At 34.7% G+C, this 14,328-nt stretch overlaps 1 protein-coding gene across 1 annotated transcript in view; it reads left to right on the top strand.

The window, feature by feature from the left end:
* Gbeta13F (guanine nucleotide-binding protein subunit beta-1) overlaps positions 1-14,328 on the top strand; it is a 118,883-nt gene that overhangs the window by 22,911 nt on the left and 81,644 nt on the right. The window contains exon 2 of the mRNA XM_067267994.1: positions 168-209. The gene's annotated coding sequence lies outside the window, so the exon portion shown is untranslated. The remainder of the gene's footprint in view (positions 1-167; positions 210-14,328) is intronic.

Raw genomic sequence — 14,328 nt, 5'->3', positions numbered from 1 at the left:
AATGTTTTTGACCATGTATAATGGCAGTTTTCAGGTTCTATATTTTTATGACTATTAAGGCAGAAATGATATAACTAATTTTTTAAAGTTAGTCTGTATTTAACTTGTGTAAATTATTTAAAAACAGACCATTTTTTAATGCTTTTATTTGATTTCAAATTTTTTAGAGTTTTCAAGATCTCAAGCAAATACAATCCATTTTACAACATGTAAGTTTGGTTAATTTACTATTGATAATTTTATTTATTCAGAAACTTATTAGACTTACAATTATATAATAATAATAATAATAATAATAATAATAATAACTCTCCCGTGGTCACCACCTGGTCGTGGTGGGAGAGCCCAGTAATTTTACTGATCCATAGGGCAATGCAGGCTGGAGCATAAGCTCCTGGTAGGGACACCCATGCCAGTAAGGTCTATGGGGAGAAATGAAGCTAAGAGTGACCACACCCACATTCTGTGGAGATATTCATCATGGTAATAACTAGATCAAAGTGTGATACCGGCTCAGACGTTGCCCGGGTTAACAAGGTCCGCGTTCGTGGGTTAGGCAGAGGCTCACATTCGAAAAATAGGTCACAGTCTCCCTTGGTTACCGGTGGCGAAAGCAGCACCGGCCCAAGCATGGCTACTGCAATGCCCTCAACAGATGTGAGGAACCAACCCAGCCTTCGTGTTTCTGTGGCAATGCATCCACAGACCACAAAGGCTGGAAAACCAAGCCAACGGATGAAATGGACAGTAGAAATGAACGAGTTTATCATCTGTACTTATTACACCATCACAAAACTCGAAACAAACATGACAGCATACAGACAACAACTACACCATAGATTCACACAACAGTATCCTCATCTCACTGTCACCGAACAAAGGGTTGTTGATCAAAAAAGAACAATTATACACAACAACCTTATTCCACAAACAACACTTGAACTTATCAAACAACAGGTTGCTGATCAAATACATCAACAGACAGAAACATCTAACATTAATGAAGATCATGTAACCTGTCAGGATAATCCAGCAACAAGCATTGATAATAACACACATACAACAATTACCACTAATGATACTACAGACACTTCCTCATCCATCATTGATAACATAGACTTGGATTTAGTTAATATGCTCTCACTTATATTTCAGGAAACACTCACTAAATATACAGGTACAGATCCCACACAACGACCACGAATACCAAAAATCAACACGTCAAAGGAAGTAGGAAAAACACTAAATTATGTAAACACTCACTTAATACCACACTACATTCATTCAATTTCTACACTCGCAGACATTCATACATTAGTTTATGCCGGGGCAGTCACAGTAGTGACACACCATGGACTGAAAGTACAATCACAGACAAATACACAGAAAACACAATTCTATCACAAGCCTGCCTGGCAGAGAAGAATAGAAACACAAATAAATGACATTAGACAGCAATTAGGCAGGCTAACACAATACACTAAAAACAACATAACACCCAAATTAAGGAAACAGCTCAAAAACATTTTCAAGAAAATAAAAACACACACAAAACATGAACATCACAACACACGCATTGCAGAATACATTGATACACTAAAACAAAAACTTGCTGCCAAAGCACGTAGACTCAAACGATACAAAACATGTACACTACGAAAACAACAAAATAAATTATTTACAAACAATGAAAAACTCTTTTACAGACAAATTAATAACAAAGCAAACACTGATACACAGCACAGTGGCACACCAACAGAAGAAGAACTCACAACATATTGGTCTTCTCTTTGGTCCAGTGCTGTCACGCACAATGCTGATGCAGGCTGGATCGAGGAGGAGAACAGAAACTTGCACAACATACCAACTATGCCCTGTGTTGAAATAAACATACATGATTTCCAATACACTGTTAACAGAACACACAACAGGAAGACACCTGGTGTAGACAACATTCACAATTTCTGGTACAAAAAGTTTACATCACTGCACCAGGAACTAGCTAAACATCTAACACACATCATCATCAATCCACAAGACATGCCAAATTTTCTTACTCAGGGCATCACCTACATGAAACCTAAAAACAACAATACCACAGACCCCACACAATACAGACCAATTACATGTCTTCCAACACTCTACAAATTATTGACATCCTGTATCGCAAACAAAATATACAAACATGTTGAAGAACACGACATTCTAACAGAACAACAAAAAGGTTGCCGTAGAAACCACAGGGGATGCAAAGAACAGTTACTCATAGATTCAGTCATTCTACGGCAAGCACACAGACAACACAGAAACATACACATGGCATATATAGACTACAGAAAAGCATTCGACAGTGTTCCACACAGTTGGCTGCTACATATCCTACACATGTACAAAATACATCCATCACTCATTGCATTCTTTCAAAACACTATGCAGCACTGGAGAACAACACTACATCTCAGGGTTAGTAACACTTCCATACAAACAAACCAAATTTTTATTAGGCGAGGAATTTTTCAAGGAGATTCCTTGAGTCCTCTCTGGTTCTGCCTAGCCCTGAATCCATTATCCAACATGTTAAACAACACGCAATATGGTTACAATATCAGACACGAAAAAACAACACAGTATACACTGTCACATCTCATGTACATGGATGACATAAAACTTTATGCATCCACACAAAAACAACTTCATCAACTCCTACAAATCACACATTCATACACCAAGGACATACAAATGAAATTTGGCCTAGATAAATGCAAAACACTTCACATAGAAAAAGGAATCCTGAAGAAAGAAGATTTTGCACTTGGAAATGGAGACATTATTGAATCCATGGAAGAGGGTGAGCTCTACAAGTATTTAGGATTCCAACAGGCCAAACTAACAGAACATGCACAAATAAAGCAAAGACTGATTAAAGAATACCAAAGTAGGTTAAATGCTATTCTCAGAACACAGTTAAATGCAAAACACACAGTTAAAGCAATAAACACATATGTCATCCCAGTACTCACATATTCTTTTGGAGTTATACATTGGACTCACACAGATCTCGAGCAACTCCAAAGGAAAACAAGAACTACACTTACTAAGCATAAACAACATCATCCTAAATCTGCCACAGAAAGATTAACCCTTCCATGTAAAGATGGCGGACGTGGCCTGATTGACATAGTTAACCTTCACTACAAACAAATACAGTCACTGCGAGAGTTTTTCTACAAAAAACAAGAAACATCACAATTACATAAAGCAGTAACTCTAGCAGACTCGAATAACACACCATTAAACTTACACTCACATCATATGGACACAACACAACATATAAAAAGCATAGACACCATTAAGCAATCGTGGGCTCGAAAGGCACTCCATGGCATGCATCCTTACGATCTGGCCCAGGATTTTGTTGACAAAACTGCGTCAAACAGCTGGTTAGCTCGGGGATGCCTCTTTGGGGAGACGGAAGGATTCATGATTGCCATACAGGATCAGGTCATAAATACTAAAAACTACAGAAAACACATACTCAAAGATGCAACACTCACAAATGACACATGCAGAAAATGTCACATCATGCCAGAAACTATACAACACATCACCTCTGGTTGCAAGCTCTTGGCACAGACAGATTATTTACACAGACATAACCAAGTAGCAAATATAATACACCAAGAGCTTGCAAAGAAACACAAATTAGCAGACATCCACGAACCATACTACAAATACATTCCACAGACAATATTGGAAAACGACACGCACAAAATGTACTACGACAGAGCCATAATCACAGATAAAACAATTTACCAGAACAGACCAGACATCACACTCATTGACAAACACAATAAAATCACATACATTATAGACATATCCATTCCAAACACTCACAATATACAAAACGCATGCACTGAAAAAATTAGCAAGTACACAGAACTCGCCCAGGAAATAAGGCATCTGTGGAGGATGGATAGGGTGCTTATTGTACCTGTAGTTCTCTCCTCTACAGGTGTCATACCACACACACTACACAAAAGCCTGGGCACATTAGAATTGAATAGAAACACATACATCACTCTACAGAAGGCCACTATATTGAATACATGTCATATTGTGAGAAAATTCCTGAATACAGACACACACACTGATACACTTTTTTAATTTCTGTTTTGGTTACTATGCCTTGACTTTGGTCCGGCATAGTACACAGCCACCGGTGTTAACCGAGTATATCTAACTTAACCCAACATAATAATAATAATACAATTTATCAGTTAATTTTATTGTTTGAAATTAATTTATCATATACTTTTAATAATTTCAAAATTTTGATATTACAAACTTTGATATTTTGAATATAATTGACCTAAGCACCAGTAATTTTCATCTGGATATCCTGTGTGAATTATCTTTGTTAGGAAGTGGTATGCCATGATGCATTCTATTTTTCCCTATTAGTTCACAATTACAAACACATTATGCTTTTTCTTCATTTAAAGTCACCAAGACAAATTTTAGAAAACATGAAAATCTGATGTGCCAAAACCACCAAAGTCACACATCCATTTGCTTTAGTTCTCTCTCATTTATTTTCTCTGTATCAATCCACACAATAATAATTATTATTATAAGCCTATTATTTGTATCTTGAAAGCTGATAAATTTTTTCCTCTATATAATGTCATTATTTCAGAGAATTGTTTAGAAACTGATTATCAAGTTTATCATATTAAGTTTTTTTTATTGCTACAAAATGAATTTTATTGGTAAAAATAATTATATACATTTAAAATGGCAGACCTAGTTTGACCATATAATATTACAAGAAATTATATAAAACAGAAGAAACACTCCAAATTTTCCAAAAACAAAATTAATGTAAAAAAATTTTTTACAGCTTCTTTCCAGTTTTTTTTCCTGCACACGTCAAGAACACAATAAAGTTATACAACAGTGTCAACTTTTATTTTCAGACAGTTTTCCACCTTAGTATGTAAAATTCTAAAAAATGTTCCTCTGGTGATGTCACAATTAAGAAAATATCAGTAAAAAAATCCAAAGATGAATGTACTGTACTGTAATTAAAAATATTGTAATGTTTTGCTACCATATCCAGCCTATTGGCATAAAGTCTGGAATTTGGTGAGCTAGATGTTTATCTGTCCATATTCAAAAATACCAGAGTATTTTTTCTTTTTAGTGTCAATATATTTTTTTATTTTGTGATTGTGCAAAGCTTTGCTATACTGGAAAGCATACTTTCTGCAGATTCTGGGAAGTCATTGTTGCTACTTTGTAATGTCATTCAAGATATTTTGTGCAGTATTTTGGTTGAGCACATCATAGGCTACTACAATCTCTTTAGTCTCGTTTCAGAGGTGACATTTGGGATTATTTTCAATTTGTGTTTTAATTGCATTTATTTTTAATGCTTGTTTTTGAGTGACAGGAGTAAGGTCTTCTATTTCTTTCTTTAAAAGCTCCTTTTGTAACCACTATCATATTCTGCTACTCTTAACTTACCCTGCAAAATTCTCCAGCTATTGGGCCATGTAGTGCCTTAATTTTTCCAATGTTTCCTTTTCTGTTGTGAGCTTCATTTTTTGAAATGCTTCCTTTGTTCCTCTGGTTTTCAGTAATATTGTTAGTTTCTTCTATCATTTCCTCTTCAGTTTTTTTTATGTATTCTAATAAGTCTCTTGTTTTTCTTAAACTGTTATGAAACACAAAATGCATTTTAAATAATAGATTATAAGAAGAAAAGCCTTCCAACTTCTTGATACAGACATCCTGTAGATAAAGATATGATTACAATCAAGTGTAAATTCTTTTTAAAAAATAGAAGAGGAACTAAAAGTAGAGGATTTTTCAGAACTGAGATTCAGAAATCTAATCAATTATTTAAGTTGTTAGAAATATCTTAGTAGAATTTTACCTGTTTTAAACATATCTTAATTATTTTATTATAGTAATGATATTTGTTTATTAATTAATTTTATCTTGTTTTAACTGCTGTATGTGATGGATTTTGTTCTGTTGTTAGTTTATACATAGTTTCCTCCATATCTGTGACTGATATGTTCCAAGATCCCAGTGGATGCCTGAAATCACAAATAATACACCACCTTATACAGGGTGGTCTAGCCAACATGGATCAGCCATGTATTGAAGCAAAATAAATCCCATTTATCATTCATTAACAATTTGGTGTTTGTATGCAACTTTTTCTTCTCTGTCTGTCACAAAATGCTTTCTAGTGTTGTCAACTTTTCTATCTCAAATGCACTAAATATTGTTATGGATATTATTGGAAAGAGAATGAGATTCTGAGAAAACCAATAAAATTTGAAATTTATTATGCTTACCAAACAATATGGCTCAATGTGTAAAGAAATTTGTAGTGTTCAGTAATAAACTAAAATTATGTATGAAAAGCATTTTATTTACAAAACTTTCATGTCTTTTTAGACAGTTTAGCATGTTTTATCACTTTGTGTAGCATCACAAAGAACTTGACATGGAATGATCAAATGTGTCATTACAATTACGTCAATGCTTTTACACAAGTACTTACAAGTGTTACTACTATTATACACCTTAACTTTAAGATGATCCCACAGAAAACAATCCATTGATAATAGGGATTGGGCAGGCCATCTAATAGGTTCATAGGTTCCTATCTCTCATGAACCAGAACTATGACCTAAATAATATTTTACAACATTACAGCTATGTGCATGGTAAATGTCTTGTTGAAATAGAAGATCTTGCCTGCTGTTGAAAGATGGTTTCAAGCATAATAGTTATAATCAACATAAGCAATAATCAGTTTTTAGAAAAATGTAGGTAGGTTGCACCATTTAAATTTTTCTAAAGAAAAAGAAAACCTATTAATGAAGCACTTAGTAATTCACACTATACATTTATTTCCAATTATATTTGATGACTTTCTGGAAATGTCTGACAAAGATTCTCTGCTGCCCACATTAGTGAGGTTTTCCTGTTGAGGACCCATTATTATACATCCACAAGAGCCGAATTAATTCGGCTCTTGTGGATGTATAGCTTTGTAACGGGTTAGTCGTTATTTATTTATATTTATTGGACCCATTATTGGTAAACTTTCGCTTCATTTATCCGAAGTATTTTGTTATTTTGTCTAAAATTAATGGATTCTCTTCCATAGCAATTGAAAGCCAAGATAAGCCTGTGCATAGTTAATTTTAGTATAAGGTAGCAGTCTAACTCTCTTTAGAAAAAATTATTTTATATTAATAATGGTTAATTATAGTCTGAGTAATCTGGAAATTGTTATGATTATTATAGAATATTTGAGCTTCGTATATCTACTATTATTTATTAACAGAAATGAAACAGAAAAAGCATTATTTGAATACTTGGTATATAACATATATATATTTACTTGGTATCTTAACTGTATACTAATAATTATCTTGCTTCCAACTGCTGCCCCAGAGGCATGGAGTAAGGATATGAGGCAAGTTATACTAAGGTTTTATTTTTGTTCTTGAAATTTTCTGCAGGATGTATGATGATGATAGTTTTTACCATTGTGGGTTATCCACACACAATTATGGTACATAGAAAAGAAGCTTTGCACATTGTTATTAACTGTTAAAAAGCTATTATAAAAATACAGTTAAGAGTACAAACAGTTGAGATTTTGAACATGGAAGAATCATTGGACTGAGAGAGGCAGGTTTACCCTGCAGAAAAGTTGCAGTAAGTTGTATTTTGTTTGCTACAATTCATCACACACAGATGAGGATTTGGAAGACTATGGACAACCACAAAATTACAGGACCATTATTCACAGTTCATTGCATTTGCAGAATAGGTTTGCTGCTGTTGATCAATTGGAATAGAAGCAAACATCACATCAATTGGCAGCAAGTTACACCTTGCACATTTACTAATCAGAAAGTAAACAATGGATTTCTACATTTTACAGTAGAAGTTTTTTACTCAACATTGTGTTTGCCTCTAACATGAGAGCGACATGAGAGAACATTTTTGGTGTTGCATGACAAAGTGAATTGCAAAAATAAATAAACAAAGCTTACTGGAATTATTTATCCGATAAATAACAACCTTTTTCTACGTTCCAGCAATATTCTATTTCGTAAAAACGTTTTCAACTGCCTTAAGCAGCCATCTTCAGTTAACCAATAAAAAGGACATCAAATTATAAAAATAAGCACGTGGAGTTCTAAACATACGAAAATTAAATGAAATTCGAATGCACTCACGCACATCGTCGGTAATGCATTTACACGCTAAAAACGGTGTTTTTTTATGATGTTCCGTCGGTAACGCGCGTACACGCTAAAAACGGCGTTTTTTATGATGTTCCGTCTCTTCATGTAAAGAAGGGAAAATCAAGACAAGCATATATCGAAAACCTGTTTACCAGCCGTTTTTTATACCGAGCAATTCCATAGACCCTCCGCACTTTAAATTGGCAGCGTTTCGATCCTTGATAAAATGTGCACACACACATTGCACGAATGTCTGTGACACTTACAATGAGTTAGAATACATAAGAAATGTAGCGCTGCAACATGGGTACCAGAGGAAAGTAATCGACGACCTGATTATGAGAAGTCATAGACGTAAACAGGACCAACAACAACCCCAAACAGGGCAAAGAAAAAACGTAGTTCTGGATTTTATACCGTTTCTAAGTAAAGTGGTTAAGAAGATATCAAAGCATAGGAATTTGCGTGTAATATACAGGCATAACCAACGGTGTATGGCATCTTGAGAAATGATAAGAGAAAAGAAAATCACATCGACAGAACAGGGGTATATTTCATCCCAATTAGAGATAATCATTTTAACACTGATCTGGTGTATGTCGGCGCTACGTTGAGAAGCCTAAAACAGAGAATATATGAGCACAAGCAATCGGTGAGCAAGAATGTTGATTCTACGGTACTGGCAGCATTTGCGAAAGAGCAAGGGATAATGGTATTTTGGGATAAAGCCTCGATCGTGAGAGCCACAAGATCAAGACAAGCTGTTAAACACATTGAGAAAATGGAAATATACAGAGCTCATTTAACCACAAACTGCATTAACCATAGAGATGCGGACACGTTGGTGATAGCTTGGAAATCTTTCTTTGATAACCTAAAATAACTAGCAATATGTTAAAGAGACGGAACATCATAAAAAACGCTGTTTTTAGCGTGTACGCGCGTAACCGACGGAACATCATAAAAAAAATGCCGTTTTTAGCGTGTAAACGCGTTACCGACGATGTGCGTGAGCGCATTCGAATTTCATTTAATTTTCGTACGTTTAGAACTTCACGTGCTTATTTTTATAATTCGATGTCCTTTTTATTGGTTAACTGAAGATGGCTGCTTAAGGCAGTTGAAAACGTTTTTACGAAATAGAATATTGCTGGAACGTAGAAAAAAGTTGTTATTTATCGGACAAAGTGAATTGGATTGAAGTAATGAAGTGTGTGAGAATAAAGATTCATCAGTACTTCATCTTGACAGAATAATAGTAGACAATAGGTTAGATACCATTAAGCAAAAAGGAATAGTTCTCAATTCTTGTCAGTATTATAACACAGATTCAAGAACTTTGTTTTGGGATGTGATTGATTGTACATCTCAATCCTACTTGGTCTTGCTGTGGGTTCTTTGTCTAGTAATAATTAACTGAGATTTTAGTCAATGGATCTTTTGTTTCATCCAATGGTAGCCATGTTGATTAAACATTGCTACTCAACACATTTATCATCAGAAAATAATCAAAGGCTTATTAGGTTTTATTCATTGCATTCCACCAACCAAAACAAAGAAGACAAACAATACAAGTCTGTAAGGTACAATCAGCATCTTAAATGAATTTATATGGAAATAGTGAGGACTACAATATATTTGTGGCTTTTAAGTGCAATCTCACAGTATACTCGTTATTGAAGAACTGCATTACTACAGCAATGACCAATCAGACAGCATTTCATCATCATTCAAAGATTGAAGTTTGATGTTATGTTCTATTTTCAAATACTAGTGCTTAACCTGACAATGATAATTGTAAGCTATTGAAAACATTTGTTTACTGGTAAGTCTTGCACATTTTTATTAGAATTTGGTTTAATTTGTGTATTCTATGTTCGAATGTTCAACTGATGAAGACCTATAACCTTATATCAAAAACGTTTTTGTTAATTAAAATTGTTGCTGGAGCATATTTTAATATATGAAATTTATTACTTTTGACAATGTGTTACAGCTTCTTCAGGCAAAATCTTTGTACAGTGGAATATTGAACAAAAAAAATTTTTTTTAAGAGAGAGAGCACAGGTTTAAAAGATTTTCGTGCATAAATACATAACAAACTTTTTATTATTTTTATTAATTTTAAATTAATTATATATTTATGCATTTGAGAGAGAAAAACTTTTTAAACTAATTTTAATCTTTTAACCACTTTGGGTGCATTCTTTTATTCCTCTGCATAATTCTGTGCAAGCGGCATCTGTTTAAAAATTCCTTCAGAACGCATTCCTATATTCTAGCTGAAGTGCGTGCTGTTGGACAATAAAAATGGCCACTTGTAGTAGTAGTTCATGGTGGAAAGCAACATGGCATCCTCCATGGCTCAAACAGTTTTGTCTCATGGTTCATTATGTGGTTTTATGAATGAAAATTTAGAAGTTGTGAAAGTGCAAGTTGGTGTATGCAGTGATGTATCTTCTCAAATTTTTAGAATGGTAGCCAGCATTCTAATTTTTTTCATTGCTACTTTGAATGCTCCATTGGCAAGATAATTCATTTTATGGTTAAATTTTACAATTGGTACCTTCTTTTTTTGTCTCTAAAAACACACATGTTAAAATCATAGATCACTTCATCACAATACTACTGATAGTATGGGCACCAGCATTTTTTTTCACTGTCATTCCTAAATGCTTACAAACAGCAGCACACTCCTGTAGTAGCAGAGATGCGGAGTGACTGCTATTAATTAACACACTCTTAATTTTTTAAAAATTTTTGTTTGAAATTCAATTATACAAAAATTTTGTCTGACAAAGACAATAATACATTGTTGAAAATACTTGACTATATATTATGTGTGTATATGAAAGTTTTTAACACTGAAAGACAATTGTTTAATGTGTTTCAAGATATGTTCAATAGAAAACTGGAAAAGTGCCATTAAAAGTTGGAAGAAAGAGCAATACAATAATGTAGTAGTTTTGACATGGTACTTCCAAGTAGAGGCAACAGTAACTGCAACTGGCAACATTGTTGATGTGCAAGAACATGAGAGAATGAAATAATAAAATGGCATTGCCTTTCAGCAGTGTAGTGAGTGTTGTTCTGTTTTTGACAAAAACCAGTGAACATCCATTAGTGCATTTGGATAGAGTAAGGAGCTGACTATATGAGTTGCACACAGGCATACAAATAGAATTCTAAAGTTTCAAAAATAGCCACAGTTTTGTGGAAGATTCTCTGTCTGTGAATGATATGGAGAATCTGGCTACAAACACACTTTAAACAACATTTAAAGTCCAGTAACAAAACTTTTTAATGTAAAAAAAAAAAAAAGTATTGAGAAGAGGGTAATTTTAGAATCTGGCTACTTTTGGAACTTCAGAATTCTACTTGTATGCCTGTGTGCAACTCATGTAGTCATCTCCTTACTATACCTGAATGCATTAATGGATGTTGAGTTTGGTTTTGTTAAAAATTGAACAACACTGCACTGCTCTTACTTTGTGCACTGCTGGAGAGGTGCTGTTATTTTATCAGTCTGTTGTCTTTTGTTTTTTGCATATTGTAATATTACAAATTTTAATAATACAATAATTAAACTAAAAAGTAAGGCGATCACAAGAACAGATGACTTCAACGTCCGTTACACACATGTCCAGTCTAAAAAGGTGATGACCTTTCTCTCTTCTCTCCTCTGTCCAAGCTCTTCCTTTCCCTTTGTGACCCCTCAGTACTCCGAATTCTCGACCATCGCAGATGTGGAGTTAATGGGGATGGGTGCTAATGAATAGCAGATTTTAAACTCTGCTTACACCCCCCTTCTTAGCCTTGTCATCATTCCTGTGATGATACAATTTTATATTGGTAAGGTGAGCTATCTTTTTAGTTCCATTTTCTGTTTTATACATCACATTTTTAGGAATGTTGTCGTAGTATATTATTTTATTGATACGATACGGTCCTTTAATGTTTGGATGTTTTCCCCTCATATCACTCTGAACTAAAATCCAGGATCCAACTTTAATGTTTACCAATGGTCCTGCATGCTTCCTATCATAATATTTTTTGATGGATTCTCTATATTTCTTTCGTTGTTCTTCGGTACGCTCCTTTTCATACGATTGTAAATCTATAATTCCTGTCATTCGCTGTCAGCCTCCAGCTTAACAATTGTTCGTTGCCATTTGAATAATGGAGAGCAACCTAAATAAGAGTTGTAGCTTTGGTTTTCATGGCGAACTGCAGCATCCAAGCAATTTTTCCACCCGCCTTTGAAATCTGGATAGCAATTAAGGAATTTCTTGAGATCCCGTAACTTTCTCTCACACACTCCATTCCCGGCAGCATGATAAGGAGATGTGGTTTTTAATGTGATATTCCTGTCTCTGGCCCATTGCTTGAATCTGTCCGATTTAAAGGTAGATCTGGAATCGCTGATGATAGTAGTTACATTATTGAATAATGATAAATTATCCAAATAACGGATGACACTACACACATCCTCCTTTATGGCTTTAGCATAAGTTATCTGTGTAGCTTCGTCTATGACTACTAGAAATGATTTAGTCATTCTTATCCCTTCACTGCGTTTCTGAAGCTTCGCAAAATCAATGTGTACCGTATTGAAAGGTATTTTCGATTGTGAGGGCAAATAGAGTTGGTCTTGACGGGGTCGGTATTTAAACTTGACAGATTGACATATCGGACAGGTCTGCACGTAACATTGGATACTTTGTCGCATGTTAGGCCACCAGAACCGTGCCCTTAACTTGTAATAAGTCCTCCAAAACCCATCATGACCCCCACTGTCCGGATCATCATGATACCGCTTCATAATGCTGTTTTGAATATTTTTCAGGACAATCAACCGCTCATTCTTGGTCTTTTGCTACTTGTGTTTGTTGATTTGGTGGACTGGCATCGATTTCACGTGGGGATCATTATGATCTGTGACTAGAGAATGATCTGATTTTGTCAGAGGGATCGGTAAACCCTTCCTTACTCGTTTTTTGGATCATTATCAATTTCATTCACGGAGGTAAAACTTCGGTTACCATGAATATTATTATTCCTTCTTTCAATTTTCCTCGGTACAGAGTTTTTTGTAGGTACCAATTTGCTCAATCCGACACGTAAGTTTTCTTTGTCGTTTAAATTGTGTTGAAGAAGAATAGCTTGCATATCAGCCGGTAGTCCATGTATTACCATGGTGATAAAGCTTTGTTCCCCAATATCCGGATATGTAAGTTGGATACGCCGTTGTTTTTCAAAATAATATTCCAATAGTGAACCACCATGATATTCCCACATATCCGCTAATATGGAAAGTTGGATCCGATTCTGTCCAAACACACTAAGAAAAGAGTTTTTTCATTCCTCCCAATTATCACCGACCTTATCTAATACTCGAGAATTGTACCATTTCACGGCAATTCCTTCCAAATAATTTTGAAGGTTACGGATCTTTTGTTCGTCTGTAATTCAATTGTGAGATGCACACGCGTGTTCGTATGAAATTATTCAAACATGCGCTTTTTCCGATTTTCCATCATATTTTTCTATGTTGATTGTATCGCGAGATGAGTTTAATGACATTTTTTTGATGGTTTGCCGAAAAGAGTTCATAATCTTCAACGTTTCGGCTTGTTGGTTCATGTACAGCTTTTTCAACTGAACCATTTGCGCCAACACATCCGACTTCAAGTCAGACAAACTGTCTGGGGCGACTGGTTGTATTAAAGTTTTGTTAAGATAGCACTCACCTTCTGTCTCCGATAATAGATAGTGTTTGATAATTCGTCATCGTCCGGATAGCAGTTTGAAAAACCGACGAGGTCGAAATTGCAGGATGATTTTCGATTCCTTGAAATTCTTGGTCGATTTTCGTCCATTCATCTTCCCCTTCTAGTTGATATTGGGAGATAATGTAGGAGTCTTCAGTCTTCTGAACCAAGAATTTGAAAAGCATGATTCTACTATATAAATACAGCTGTGTACTGAAATACTGTCGGCTGCGCCAATTTGTAATATTACAAATTTTAATAATACAATAAGTAAA

This window comes from Centruroides vittatus, unplaced genomic scaffold (assembly GCF_030686945.1).
Source record: "Centruroides vittatus isolate TY-2023 unplaced genomic scaffold, ASM3068694v2 contig_3127, whole genome shotgun sequence".
NCBI classification, from domain to species: domain Eukaryota; kingdom Metazoa; phylum Arthropoda; class Arachnida; order Scorpiones; family Buthidae; genus Centruroides; species Centruroides vittatus.
The sequence above is the reverse complement of the archived record's forward strand: the minus strand, read 5'-3'. Positions and strand labels throughout refer to the sequence as shown.